Source organism: Acinonyx jubatus, chromosome A2 (genome assembly GCF_027475565.1).
Source record: "Acinonyx jubatus isolate Ajub_Pintada_27869175 chromosome A2, VMU_Ajub_asm_v1.0, whole genome shotgun sequence".
NCBI classification, from domain to species: Eukaryota; Metazoa; Chordata; class Mammalia; order Carnivora; family Felidae; genus Acinonyx; species Acinonyx jubatus.
This window is the reverse complement of record NC_069383.1, coordinates 53,322,233-53,336,844: the sequence shown is the minus strand read 5'-3', so window position 1 is coordinate 53,336,844 and position 14,612 is coordinate 53,322,233. Positions and strand designations below refer to the sequence as shown.

The following is a 14,612-nucleotide window of genomic DNA, read 5'->3' as shown; positions in this document are numbered from 1 at the left end:
TCCAGTCCTTCACCAAGGTACTTTGCTGCTGGATTGTTCAGATGAGACCTTAACTGCTGCTTGTCAGCATGTCTTTTTAATGAGGTTCCCTTCAACCCCACCATTGATGTTTAAATCAGTAGAGAGGGATGGTTAACAATAACCATTTTATTACTATGAGTGTTACGGGGATATATAAAGAAATGATCATGATTGACACCAAAAAGAAAGATGATTTCCCTAGGAAACACAAACCCAGAACCTGTTATGGCATGGATGGGCAGTGATAGAATTTGGAGTACATGAGGAGGTTGAATATGAAGACTGTGTTAGAGGAGCTGGAGAGGAAGACTCAGCAAACCATCACCTACCTTTTCCCTTTATCCTCTGAACTGCTGTGGGTTGTAAAGACTTGGGGTGTCCTTAGCATGACCTGTGCCACAATGCCTGGTGCTGAGCCCTCAGGGAAGCTAAGTTCTGCTCCTTTGCCCCCCCCCCAACCCCTCTGATATTCTGTTGGACCAGCTCACATCCCCAACCACATCCCCACTCTCTAGGTGTAGTCCCAGAACTCCAAGACTGGGGTCTCTGGAACTTACTTCTTACTTTATTCCCAGGATCAGCCTTGTCTATGGAGTTAGAGATACAAAGTGCAGAACCTGTCAACCCCATCTTGTTCTCTAGTTGACTAGGGAATTCATTGCTTAGCCTCCAGCGCTTAGACTCCTTACATCAAGCAGTTTCAGTTAAGTGGGCATTGGAATAAGCCCTCATTTTTTTTTCCCCACAGAATGCTAAACATCAATTCATGAAAACCTCAGCAAACCTTCCCTTCCTCCAACTCCCACCACCGTCCCCCCAGCCTCCTCACACTATTCACAACAGTTTAGAGGCTGCAGAGATCAAGGCTAGTCTTGGGTAAAACTATAAGGTAGCCCCGTGCCTGGATGGATTTGGAGCCCCCTTTCCCTTGCAGTGACTTGCCTCTGCTGTCCCACTGCAGAAGATCCCTAAGCCTCACCAGTCATCACAGGCCCTTCCCAGAGTCCTTGGTCATGTCTGGACCACCAAGAAAGGATGGCCCAAACGTGTATTCTCATCTCCCAGCCTTGGGAATGGAGGCCTGCCCTATACCCCCAAGGGAGTGCCATTGTAGAAGAGGGTCCTTGGAGGCCAACAATGTTTTTAAAAATTTTGTCTTTAATTGTATATTTCAAACACTATGGGGTGAAAAGGGGTTGAAGTTTTGTTAGGTGGTGGAACATTTCAAATCTCCCCATGTTACCCTGCTAATAATGGAAATTCATTATTCTATAAATTTCCCTGCTATCTCTTTTTGTCCTTAGAATTTGAGGGCTAAAGTCAGGGAGTGAAACTGCTCTATGCCTATAGTTCAGCAAGATAGAATAGACTGCAAGCTATAAATGATCTTTTATGTAAACTGAAAAGTTTAATTGTGAGCAAGTTAAAACTGGATTATAGGGACACTTTGGCAAAAATACTCAGGACTTTAAAAAGTAGTCATTAAAACTACTATGTCTGTGTTAGGCTGAAATTCTCAAAAATATTCCATACAGATTGCTTATGTACAATGCACTCCTGATAAATCATTCCTTTCATGATTTATCATGAAAAAGCTTCTACTGGCTTAATCTTGATATTTCCTTTATAAGTGAAAATGCTTGAATTATTGAAAACAAATTTCATTTTGGATAGTTAAGCATGCTGTTTATATTGCATGGGTGTGCATGTGTATTTAATAATCTCTTTAAAATTGCAGTTCATTTCCTCTGTGACTAAGTAGAGCATTGTAAGTATGGTGGAACGATGGGTATGTGAAACTGAATAAATGTCTAATGTGATTTCTTCCTCATTCTTATTCACTTGCAACCCTTTCTACAGTACCGCTCTCTGTTAAAATTTAGTTCTATTTGAGGCATTTATATGGAAATGCTATCTTGCCAAGACATCTTCAGAGGTACTGGAGGGAAATTGCAGAAATGTAAAAGCTCTGCCAATAGTCCAACAAGTGCTGAAGCCCACCACGTCATCCTTCTGGAAGCCCAGACCCCTGAATCCCACAGGTGTGTGGGCCACCTCAAGTCAAAGGCTTTCCTTATGCCTTTAACCCTCCCTGTGAACTGCTTTGCATTTTTGTCTTAAACCCTATGTGACATTCAGGCATTCTTACCATTTTTTTTTCCCTCACATAAACTTTTTTTTTGCCCCTAACAGTGCGGCAAACAACCCTGAAAAGTTTTGGAAGCATCATTTCCATATTGCAAGTCCTCACATTGCATCGGCTAAAATCCAGTCCTTGCTTCTTAGCTAGTCATTGTGATTTAGGTCTCTCGTGCACACTGCTGTTCTTCTAAACAGTGACATGCGGGAGACAGTGTAGGGCAAAGATATCACCAAACACCAGCAAGGTAGAGAGGCTGTTTTTATTGTTTTGATTTCCTTTAGGTTGTGCACTCTGTGATATCCAGCTAGAGGAGCTCTGTGGTTAATATTATATTTGAAATGAAAAAGATTCCAAGTTCTTCAAAATTTGCATTTGCAGAGGCTGTCTTCTTTAATTTTTATATTTTAAAGGCAATCTTCTGACAACTAAGATCATGCTTAAATCGGCTTTGCAAATTCCAGCAAGAAACTGGGTCCACATCACTTGAGACTCTATTCTGTCGGCTTCCCTTGCTTCCCCCTGGTGAAAAAAATAAACCATTCTATTTATTTATTTTTTTTAAGTTTCTGTATTTATTTTGAGAGAGAGGGAGGGAGAGAGAGCTCAAGCAGGAGAGGGGCAGAGAAAGAGAGAGAGAGAGAGACTCCTGAGCCAGCGCAGAGCCCGACACAGGTCTCAAACCCACAAACTGAGATCACGACCTGAGCTGAAACCAAGAGTCAGACGCTTAACTGACTGAGCCCACCCAGGCATCCCAAGATAAACCGTTTTAATATTTTATATAATTAAAAAAAAATTAAGTATTCAATATAGAGCTAGCTAGGCTCCCTAGGGATTATGGTATGGAAGGAGAAAGGGACAAAAAGATACAATGCCAAGAACTGAAAGGGGAAAATTCATAAATTGAATATAACTCTAAAGCAATAGAACAAAGCAAAGATAAATGGGCAGACTGCAATTCTGGTTTGGTTATTTTTTAACTAAGCCTGAATTAATTTGTTCAAAATGACCCCTACAGAGCTATTTTAAGGGCACACAGCTCCCAGTTGCAATAACTCCTTTAAGATAACAATTAAGGACCAAGGCTGAAGCATACAGCTATCTAACAAAGTGCACAGCCCAGAAAGAGAAATGGGCTTTAGTTCTAGTTTATCTGCAGACTCCTGACTTGAAGTCTGTGAAAGTGTCTTCACTTTAGTTTTGCCTTTTGTACAAGTCTCTCTTGTTGAATGGACTCAATTAATCAATCAATCAATAAATAAATAAGGAGTTCTTCTGAACATCCCTTGGAGAGAGGAGAAGAAAGGCCTTGTTCTGTTCCTATCTCCCATCCTAAGCTTCCCTGCCATCTGTAGTTTTTTTCTTCCTGAAGAAGAGTCTTCTCTGACATTCTTGGGAGTTCACAGTGCAAATCTACCCCTTATTGGCTCCGAATATGTGGCAATAAACTTGACTTCTCTAAGCCACATGTATTCAACAAATATTGAGTTACTATATGCCAAGCAATTTTCTAAAGGGTGAGCAAGACAAAGCCCCCACCTACCAAATTCCCATTCTTATGAAAGGAGAAACAATGAGCAGATGGATAAAGAAGCAGTCTTTATAACGTCAAGTGACACCAAGAGCTGTGAAGAAAAGTAAAACAGGATGATGGGAAGAGAGTGAAGAAGGGAGGCAATTTTAGAGAAAGCCTTCAGGAAAGGGCTCTCTCGGGTGTCAGGTTGGGTCAAAGGCTAAATACATGAAAGGACTGTGTCCTATCTTGGGGAAAGAACATCAGACAGGAACAAGCTTTGAAGTAGGGCAAGGAGCTGTTGTGGCTGCAGAGCGGTCCATGTGAATCAGAGGATGAAGACAGGGAGGGGCATGGGGCAGCGTATGTGTGCCCCATGGGCCATGGTGGAACTTTAGATTTTATCCAGTGACAGGAAGTAATTGGAGAGTCTTAACAGAGGAGTACTATGTCTGATTTCATGTTATAAAAATGGCTCAGATTGATTTTGTGGAGAATGGACTACATGGGAGTAACCATGGAAGTAGAAAGACCAGAAAGGAAGTTATAGTAATATCTACAGCAAGGGATGATGGTAGCTCACTCTTCTATAACATGAGGACAATTGTAGCAACAACCACATGGTGCCATTGGGAGACTGAAATCAGATAATATATGTAAGTGGCTTACCACAGCACCTATTACATAGCAATAACTCGATGTTAGCATCATTGTTGTTATCATCATGATTATTTTGGGGGTGATTCTTCTAACCCAGTTGGTAGCTTCATTTCTAAACTTTGGCACTGCTTTTGCTTAAAGGATTTCAAATACTCCTTTATGCCCTCTAATCATGTCCTCCTGTGTCCTACTGCAGCCTTGCAAACAAGAGGGTATATGTGTTGGGACAAAGATGTTCAAAATGCTTTATCAAGGCTGTTTTTATTCATTGTGGTTGTCAGTCCTGCCATTTATGATGACAGAGAAGCAGCCTGGGGGGAGAGCTCTGGAACAGTGTTGCTTCCCAGGGGGCATCTGGCAACGTGGAGGCCATATCTGGATGTCATAATGACAGGGGGACAGTGCTGGCACTTGGTGAGGTCCAACAAAGCTAAGTAACAGAACCCTACACAATAAATGATTTCCTACCCAAATGGCCCATGCGGTCCCTCTAGGAAACACCAAGGTGGCAGGAGAGTATCCATGCAAACTGTATGCAGCCCAGCTCCAGGAAGATTGTGCAAAGGCAGGGGAGAGGGGCCTGAGGATGCTGGGTAGAGGACAGAGTATTGCGTTGAGGAGCCAATTCCGGTTTCAACCTGAACAATTCAAGTCATGTGAATTGAAATTTTTCATTCATTGTTGGACCTCAGCTTCCTTATCCATAAAGTTGGAGAATTCCTTGGAACGTTAAGGAAATTCAATAAGATTACGCCTGTGTAAGCATTTATTAAATTGTAAACCATCATGAGGCTCAACAACCTGTCTCTCTGCACGCATAAATTGTTAATGAGATAGAAAATACAGTCTCTGCCCTAGATAATTTATAATTCAATCATCATTGATGAAGAGCTGTAAGCTTCCATTAGAGAAGAAAGTAGGAAATGTGTTTTCAAAATCACAGGCCTGGTTTTCACAAGCGAAACATTTTATATTTAATTAAACTTTGCAAATGCCAATGCTTTTGTCCCCCCATTTAAGCTTATTTACTTATTTAAGCTTATTTACTGTTACTTACAAGTAACACTGTTTATAACACCTACCTTCTTTTAAAAATGGGAAAGGAAACGACCCACTGGCACAAATTAAGCTTTTTTCCTGCTTTGTTTTTGTTTTAACTATGACTGTCTCCTATATGACAAAATAATCTCATTGGAAAAAATTCTGATCCACTAGGATAAATTTGGTCTTTTATCAAAATTTATTTTTATAGTCAGAAAATAGCTGTTTATATGCATCCATTCATTGTTCACTCACTCATTAATAGATTATAATTATTGTCTGCCATAGGCCAGTTTTGTGCGCACTTTGTTCCAAAAAAATTTTTTTTTAATGTTTATTTTTGAGAGAGACACAGAATGCGAGTGGGGAAGGAACAGAGAGAGAGAGGGAGACACAGAATCCGAAGCAGGCTTCAGGCTCCAAGATGTCAGCACAGAGCCCAACGTGGGCTCGGGCTCGAACTCAGGAGTTGTGAGATCATGATCTGAGCCGAAGTCAGACGCTCAACCAACTGAGCCACCCAGGCGCCCCTGGGCACACTTTGTTCTAAATGTCACTCCTAACCCAAACAAACAACACTGGGAACAGGAAGTATAGTGCCAACAAACACTAAAAGCTAGAGTTTGTATAGTACTTTGAAGAGGATAGCTTTCCTTAGTAAAACGATTATTAATAACAAAAATTAACAAAAAAAGAATTGTGTTAAAATGTACTGAGATTAAACATTTGGCAAATCAGGTATATTATATAAGATTAATCACTGTGGCAGGTGCTGACTCTTGTTTATCCTATATTCACTCCCCTTCGTTCCTGCTAGAAAACACCAGTTTATTCAGGTAGCAGGTAGAGACCCCTCGATTTCAGTGTAGATGGATTGCCCTTCCATTTCCAGAATATGAATTTTAATTTGTCTAATCTAGTCACTACCCGTGGACAATGATTGCTTATAAATGGGCAGAGATGAGGGGCGCCTGGGTGGCGCAGTTGGTTAAGCATCCGACTTCAGCCAGGTCACGATCTCGCGGTCCGTGAGTTTGAGCCCCGCGTCAGGCCCTGGGCTGATGGCTCGGAGCCTAGAGCCTGTTTCCGATTCTGTGTCTCCCTCTCTCTCTGCCCCTCCCCCGTTCATGCTCTGTCTCTCTCTGTCCCAAAAATAAATAAAAAACGTTGAAAAAAAAATTAAAAAAAAAAATGGGCAGAGATGAAAACCAGTTTTAGTCAATGAGATATAAATAGACATCTGAGGTGGGTTTCCAGGATAGCTTTTGATCCACTGTATTAAAACAAACTTTGATTAGGGATGTATATTTTAATTCCAAGACCAACGACTAAAAATAGTAATAACATAAAGGAGTACAGCCTAAATGCAAGCAGATAAATTAAAATGGAATACTAAGAAAAATTTTTAAAAAGCAAAAATCTGAGAACAGAAGAAGGAAAAAACAGGCTACAAATGATGAGATGACAAAATGATAGATCTAACTCTAACCATGTCAATAATTACATCAGGTTTATGATCTAAACACATCATATAAAAGGTAAAGATTGGGAGAGTGAATAAAAAAGCAAGACTCAACTATATGCTCCCTACAAAAGGCACACTTTAAACAAAAAGCTATAAAGAGGTTAAAAGAAAATATAATTTTTAGGGGCACTTGGGTGACTCAGTTGGTTTAGCATCCAACTTCAGCTCAGGTCATGATCTCACAGTTCGTGAGTTCAAGCCCCACATCGGGCTCTGTGCTGACAGCTCAGAGCCTGGAGCCTGCTTCGGATTCTGTGTCTCCCTCTCTTTCTGCCCCTCCCCTGGTCATGCTCTGTCTCTCTCTGTCTCAAAAATAAATAAAAACATTAAAAAAAAAGAGAAAATAGAATTTTTTAAAAATGTGAATGAATTCTAAAATAATGTTTAAGCAACCCAGGCTAAGTAAAAAAAATAAATATAAATAAAAACAGAAGAAACTGATAGAAAACAAATAGAATGGCAGACTTAAGCCACAACATATCAATAATTACAGTAAATGTAAATGGTGTAACACATACCAATTAGAAGACAAAGATTGGGGGGCAACTGGGTGGCTCAGTCAGTTAAGTGTCCAACTTTGCATCAGGTCATGATCTCATGGTTTGTGGGTTCAAGCTCCACATTGGGCTCTGTGCTAACAGCTCAGAGCCTGGAGCATGCTTTGGATTCTGTGTCTCGCTCGCTCTCTGCCCTTCCCCTGCTCATGCTCTGTCTTTCTCTCCCTCCCTCTCTCTCTCTCTCTCTCTCTCTAAGATAAATAAACATTAAAAGAAGAAGAAGAAGAAGAAGAAGAAGAAGAAGACGACAAAGATTGGCAGAGTGAATTAAAAAACATGATCCATCTATATGCTGTCTACAGTGGGTGCAGAGCATTAGATAAAGGCCAGAAATGCTGTTAAACACCCTACAATGCACAGGATAGCTCTTACCTCTCCCACAAAGAATTATTGGAGCCAAAATTCAATAGAGCTGAGGTTGAGAAGCTCTGAGCTACAGTAATCAAGACAGTTTGTTATTGGCAAAGATCTAGTCATATAGACCAATGCAACAGAATACAGTCCATAAAGAGAGTAATACATATATGGTCAGCTGTTTTTTTAAGTGCCAAAGTAAGTCAATGGGAAAAGGAAAATCTTGGGATTCCTGGGTGGCTCCTTTGGGTGAGCATCCGAGTCTTGATTTCGGCTCAGGTCATGATCACAGGGTCATGGGATCAAGACCCACATCCGGCTCCACACTCAGCGTGGAGCCCGCTTAAGATTCTCTGTCTCTCTCTTCCTCTGCTCCTCTTCCCCACTTGCACTCTCTCTCTCTCATTCAAATTAAAAAAAAAAAAAAGGAAAGGAAAGAAAAATCTTTTCAACAAATGGTGCTGTAATAGTTGTGTATCTATATGGGGAGAAATAAACATGGACCTTTTCTTCAAATCACACACAAAATTAAGTCAAACTTAAATGTGAAACCTAAATCTATAAAACTTCTGGAAGGAAACAAAGGAGTAAATCTTTTTTACCTAAGGATAAACAGTGTTTCTTAGATAGGAATACTAAAACATGGATCATAAAGGGAAAAAGTAATAAATTGTACTTCAACAACCAAAGAAGATATATCAATGGCCATTAAGCACATAAAAAGATGCTCAATATCATTAGTCATTAGGGAAATGCAAATCAAAACCATAGTAAGATACCACTTCATATATACTAGCATGGCTAGAATTTTACAAAAACAGACAATAACAAGTGTTGTTAAGAAGGTGAAGTAATTGCAACTCTTCTAACTACTGGAGGGTGTGTAAAATGGTGCATTCATTGTAGAAGAGCTTGTTGATTTCTCAAAAGGTTAATCATAAAGTTACCATACAACCCAGCAACAGCACTCAGCTATGGCCTAAATGTTTGTGTATCGCCCCCCCCCCCCCCACCGCCATCCCCAATTCATATGTTGGAATCTTAACGCCTGATGTGATGGTATTAGGAGGTGGGACCTTTGGAAGGTGGTTAGGTCATAAAGGTGAAGCCCTCAGGAATAGTATTAGTGTTCTTATAAAAGAAATGCCACAGAATTCCCCATCCCCTTCCACCATGGGAAGACACAATGAGAAGTCTGCAACCCTGAAGAAGTCCCTCGCCTAACATGCTGGCATCCTGATCTCAGATGTCCAGCCACCAGGACTATGAGAAAAAAATTTCTATTGTTTATCTCAATCAGTGGTATTTTGTTATAGCAGCCCCAACAGACTAAGACACACTCCTAGGCATATACCCAAGAGAAATGAAAACATATATCCACATAATAGCTTGTATACAAATATCCACATCAGCTTTATGTGTAATATCCAAAACTAGAAACAACCCAAATGTCCACTGACAGCTGAAGGGATAAACAAATTGTGATATATCCATACACTGGAATACGATTTAGTTATCTTACCTACAGAAAGGATAAACTATGATTCCCACCATAAAATAGATGAATCCCAAAACAATTATGCTGAATGAAAGATGCCAGGAAAAGTATGTATTTTATGATTCCATTTATATAATTCTAGAAAATAGAAACTTATCTTTAGTGACAGAAAGTAGATCAGTGATTGATTCTTGATGCAATTGGACAAAGGGATATATTTTTTTAAGATTTTTTTTTTAATTTTTAAGTAACCTCTACATCCAACATGGAGTTTGAATTTACAACCCCAAGATTAAGAGTCGCATGCTCTACTGACTGAGCCAGCCAGACACCCCAGAAGGAATACATTTTAAAAAGGCACAAGAAAACTCATCTAGTTTTCCTTTGAGGAAAAAAAAAGTGTAGCAGCAATATTTAAGCTTTTGTAGAAATTAAATAATGTGAATGCAAAGGAATTGATTAAAATAAAATGTGATTTGGCTAAGGCTCCTTTTTTAAAAAAATTTTAAGTTTATTTATTTATTTTGAGAGAGAAAGAAAGCAAACTAGGGAAGGGCAGAGAGAAAGGGAGAGAGAGAATCCCAAGCACGTTTTGCACTGTGAGCACAGAACCCAATGTGGGGCTCAAACTCATGAACTGTGAGATCATGATCTGAGCCGAAATCAAAAGTTGAACACTTAACCAACTGAGCCACCCAGGCGCACCTGGCTAAGCTTCCTTTTAAAAAAAGATAAATATTTCACACCCCTATGTTTATTGCAGCATTATTTACAATAGCCAAGATGAAACAACCTATGGGTCCATCAATAGATAAATGGATAAAGAAGATGTAATGTATATATACAGTGGAATATTACTCAGCCATAAAAAGGCTAAGATCTGGCCATTTGGAACATGGATGGACCTAGAGACTATTATGCTAAGTGAAATAAACCAGACAGAGAAAGGTAAATACCATATGATTTCGTTATATGCAGAAGCTAAAAAAACAAAAACAGCAGAAACAGACCTGTAAATACAGAAAACAAACTGATGGTTGCCAGAGGGGAGGAGGTGGAAGGATGGGCAAAATGGGTGAAGGGGAGTGTGAGATACAGGCTTCCAGTAATGGAATAAGTCAGAGGGATAAATGGTACAATGTAGGGAATATAGTCAACGGTATTGTAATAGCATTGTATGACAACGGATGGTAGCTACACTTGTGATGAACATAGCATAATGTATAGACTTGTTGGTTTACTATGTTAAACACCTGTAACTAATGTGACCTTGTGTATCAACTTCATGTGTATCATACTTCCATGAAAAAAAGATAAATATCTAGATTCAAAAGAAATCCAATAAATCTGATGCTTTCAAAGGGCATCTTAAAACCCAAAATACGTACAGGAAGTAAAAACTAGGATGATCTAAATTGAAGATGAAGAAAATTGAATTTTTTTGATACAAGAAAAGTAGGGATTACTATCATGATAGTGAATAGGGTAGATTTCTTACCAAAAGAATTATGAAGTAAACAAGCTCCTTATATAATTATATAAGGTATATTAAAAAGAGTTGAGGGAGGGAGGCAGAAAAGAGAGGCAAACCAAGAAACAGACTCTTAATTATAGAGAACAAACTGATGGTTACTGGAGGGGAGGTGGAGGGGGGGTGGGTTAAATAGGTGATAGGGATTAAGGAGGGCACTTGTGATGAGCACTGGGTATTGTATGGAAGTGATGAGTCACTAAATTCCACACCTGAAACTAATATTACACTATATGTTAACTAGAATTTAAATAAAAACTGGAAAAAATAAAATAAAAAGAGAAAACCTAACAATACTGATATTATATATCTCAAACAATATAGTAACAAAATACCTAAACTAGAAAGTGCCTGAAGTGCAAAAAGAAATAGGAATAAAAATATACTTAAAAAACTCAATACTCCATTATGAGGAAAAATATGACAAGACAGAACACATAGACAAATGTTTTCTTAAAAACAGAAAGTTGAATAAAATAATACATTAGGTAGCAATAGTCCAATTCATTTTAAAAAACCTTAATGATAAGGCAAGAAAACATATTTTTTCCAAGCTATTGTAGGCTTTTCCACAAAAAGTAACCATATTTGGGAAACAATGATATAACTAGGAAATGCACAAAGGCAGAAATCTGCAAACCACATACTCAAATCACAACAAAATGATACACAACAACAGTAGAACTTAAAAGTGTTCACATAGAAGGGGTGCCTGGCTGGCTTAGTTGGTGGAGCATGTGACTCTTGATCTTGGGGTTGTGAGTTCAAGCCCCATACTGGGTATGGAGATTACTTAAAAATAAAATCTTCTTAAAAAGTGTCCAAATAGAAGTATATTTCTATATGCTTTCCTAATGTTTAGCTAAATTACAGAATAACAGGATATACAAATGCATTATGTCAAAATTTATGGACTATTGCAAAAGCAGAACATTATGGAAAATTGTATTGCTCTAGAGGTTTCCAGAGCTAAGAAACAAAAAGAAACATCAACTGGGTTTCTACTTTAGTTTGAAAAAAAACAAAACAAAACAAAACTAAATAGCAAGCCAAGAGAAAGTAGGAAAAGGGAAATAATAAAACTAAGAATAAACATATTTTGAGGAGAGATAAAATTAATAACACCAATAGCTGATTCTGCCAAAAATTTTAATACAAACCCTATTAACTCAAATAATGAAAAAAGAAAAAGAAAATCTAATCAGTGAAACTAACTTCTGCATTATTAAATATTTGTTGAAGAACAAATTAATGAGAGAAAACAGACAGCAAATACAAAAGAGTTAAAATAGGAGAAATATAATTTAAATGGGCAATATACATAAAGTGAACATAAATAATAATCATTGATTCTAGGAATCAACATTTCTCAATCAATCAACTTCTTCTCATAAGAATTTAATAATATCATTAAAGAAAATTTGCCAAAAAGGAAAAATTACCGTAATCTCCTAAATCTTTACTTTGTATAATTCTTTCTAACCTTTTCCAAAATGCAGATATATTTTTTACACAGCATTATGTATTCTGCCTTTTCACATAGGATACCAAATATGTTTAATTTCTACATGTTATTTGATAAAAATGAAATACATAAGTTATGAAAGTCTTCTTTAACCTGATTATTTCACCATCTAATAGAAGGGATTTACTTACAAGAAAACGCAAAACTCTAATAGAGGGAGGGCAGATAAATTTATGAAGACGTATGACTTTTTCCTGTCTAAGAAGTCTAAGTAGAATATTAACATGTTAGATTAAATTTAAGTTAGATTAAATTAAATACCAGTTACAGTCTCCAGCCCATTCTCTTGACAAATTAATAGTGAAATTTATCTAGAAAGAATAGTGAACAAGACTATCATATGGTGCTATTATTTGATAATGATGATTAATAATCATAGTAGTAGTGGTAATAGCAATATTATCATCATAATCTTAAGGCTGGCATCCTTTTTTTCCAGAAAGACATTGGTACTCACTGACTCAGATCAGTTAATGTTTCCATCTCCACAGTCTCCTTAGTAAGGAAGAGAAAATTCGCATACCACTGAAAACAAAGAGGAAGTGTAGGGCAGAAATAATTCAAGAAGAGGGATAAGAAATTTTTTAATACATCAAAATTTGATGTACTAACTCTGAAAATAATTCCAAGTAGTCTAGCATTAAACATTGAACATTATTTTTAAATCTAGAAGGGAAAATGGACTGATGTATTTATTTACGCTATGGAAGAACATGACAAAATGGGAGTCCATTTTCAGATATACCTAAAATATGTAACTTTTGTAAAAATATAGAATATTAAAAGAAAGTCAGTCAAAGAGAGAAATGTGTAATAAACTATTGATAAAGGTTTACTATCCAAATTATTGAGCAAAAATCTCAAATGTATAAGATCAGTACGTTATTCTACCTGATTTACAGTCAACATGGACAAACCATTTACACATGCAGACTTGCAGACATCAGCTTACCAAAATGAAAAATGCAGTCTTGCTGGGTTTCTTTAATAAGGAAATGGACATTTTAGGGCACAATTACATATCTATTAAATATTAAAAGTAAATTAAAGCTTAAGATTGGAAGCACTTGTTGATAAAAGGGGGGTTGGAGGGCAGAGGAGGAATGCATAGTTGCTAACACATAGATGTAATGGATAATTTGCAGCAATGCAATTTTTTTAGTTTTCATAAAATCTACCCTAGCAATAAACCATAAAAGAGCTAATATCCTTAAGCTGGTGATTCCATTTAGGGGACTATGCAGGTAATCATTTGAACTAGTGTATTCACAAAGTATTGATATAACTCCGGACAAGTCATTTAACTCTCAGTGTTCACTATACATGATGCGTTGGTCTAAAGCGATGTTTCTCAACGTTTAGTCTGCAAGTCAATTACCTGGCCAAGGCTGGTCCAAGCTCCCACCAAAGAACAAGGGTGTCTAAGAAAAGTGAGGAAACTTCCCTCATCTCCTTACTCGCTTTAGTAGGTAAGACATGCCTGGGTTTGTAAAAAATAAACTCTTATTATGATGAAATAAAGGTAAAACGTAACAAAAGAGTATCACCACCTGGTGACATCTAGGCAGAGACTGAGGCTAGTTCATTACCTTAGTCTCTCCAGGTGACCTCAATACAGAAACCCTCCACCCTTCTGTCTAAATCCTTGAATCTAGGTCTGTTAGGAGAGTTAACTGAAAACACTTACTGAGGGCTTTCTAGGTGTCAGATACTCCATTGAAACAAATACTTTCCTGAGGCTTGTCTAAACAAATCATCATGAGGAAGTAATTGTGTGCATAAAATATTTTGAAGGAGAGATAGGTAGAATGAGAGTGGCATGCTTATGAAAATGGAGATTGCTGTGTTCCATCCCCAACCCCTCTCACCTGCTGAACCAGAATCTCTGTGGATGAAGCTGGGAAATCTGCCCAGAAGATTCTTACACAGGCAGTTCAAGGGCCAGCTTTAAAATAAAAAATTGGACTTAAAGGAGCTTTAAGACCTTTCTTGCTCCCAAATTTTCTGAGTCTAAAATTTTGTTTTTAACAATTTATAACAATTTATAACTTAGAAATAGCTTAAGATGAGGGGTGCCCAGGTGGCACAGTTGGTTGAGCTTCCAACTCTTGATTTCAGCTCAGGTCATGATCCCAGGGTTGTGGGATCAAGTCCTACTTAATAATGCTCCATGGTGAGCATGGAGACTGCTTAAGATTCTCTTTCACTCTCTCTCCTTCTCTCTCCCTCTGCCCCTCTCCCCTG

At 37.9% G+C, this 14,612-nt stretch overlaps 1 long non-coding RNA gene across 1 annotated transcript; it reads right to left on the bottom strand.

Moving 5' to 3' along the window:
• Positions 1-489: 489 nt before the first annotated feature.
• Positions 490-14,291, bottom strand: LOC128314770 (uncharacterized). Its single transcript, XR_008296804.1, has 3 exons — positions 13,747-14,291; positions 12,826-12,893; positions 490-2,683 (listed from the first exon to the last, which is right to left on the bottom strand). It is a non-coding gene; the product is annotated as an uncharacterized LOC128314770 (long non-coding RNA).
• Positions 14,292-14,612: the final 321 nt, after the last annotated feature.